The sequence below is a fragment of the Nestor notabilis genome, unplaced genomic scaffold, assembly GCF_000696875.1.
Source record: "Nestor notabilis isolate BGI_N333 unplaced genomic scaffold, ASM69687v1 scaffold5668, whole genome shotgun sequence".
NCBI lineage: Eukaryota > Metazoa > Chordata > Aves > Psittaciformes > Psittacidae > Nestor > Nestor notabilis.
In genome coordinates, this window is record NW_009939515.1 from 58,710 (window position 1) to 59,552 (window position 843).

The following is an 843-nucleotide window of genomic DNA, read 5'->3' on the forward strand; positions in this document are numbered from 1 at the left end:
ATAACCATGCCCGTGTCCCTCTGTGTGTCCCCCCTCCCCTCCAGTGTATCAACCGAGCCACACAGCTTGGTCTCGTCGGCAAACTTGCTGAGGGCGCGCTCAATCCCGCTGTCGATGTCACCGACAAAGATGTTGAACAACACAGGTCCCAACACCAATCCCTGACGGATACCACTCGTTACTGGTCACCAACTGGACATTGAGCCGTTGTCCACAACTCTTTGCATGTGACCATCTAGCCAATGCCTTTTTGACCAGGTAGTCCATCCATCAAGTCTATTCATGTCTCTCCAATTTAGACACAAAGATGTCGTGCAGGACAGCAGTGAATGCTTTGCACAAGTCCAGGTAGATGACGTCAACTGCTCCTATCCGTCAATTCTGTAGCCCCATCATAGAAGGCCACCAAATTGGTCAGGCAGGATTTCCCCTTAGTTGGGACATGTTGGTTGTCATCAACCACCTCATTGTTTTTCATGTGCCTCAGCATTCTTTCCAGGAGAATCTGCTCCAAGATTTTGCCAGGCACAGAGGTGAGACTGACTGGTCTGTAGCTCCCTGGGTCTTCCACCTTCCCCTTCTTGAAAATGAAGGTTATATTGCCCTTCTTCCGGTTGTTGGGAACTTCACCTGACTGCCATGATTTTTCAAATACGATGGACAGTGGCTCAGGAACTTCATTCACCAGCTCTTTCAGGACCCGCGGATGGATTTCATCAGGTCCCATGGACTTGTGCACATTCAAGTTCTTAAGATGGTCTCAAACCTGATCCTCTCCTACAGTGGGCCTAAGGTCTTCATTCTCACAGTCCCTGCGTCTGCCTTCCAAGACTTGGGCAGTGT

General features: G+C 49.9%; 1 protein-coding gene across 1 annotated transcript in view; it reads right to left on the minus strand.

Moving 5' to 3' along the window:
* The window catches only part of ADCY10 (adenylate cyclase 10 (soluble)), a 20,168-nt gene that overhangs the window by 16,497 nt on the left and 2,828 nt on the right, over positions 1–843 (minus strand). The gene's annotated exons all lie outside the window — the stretch shown is intronic.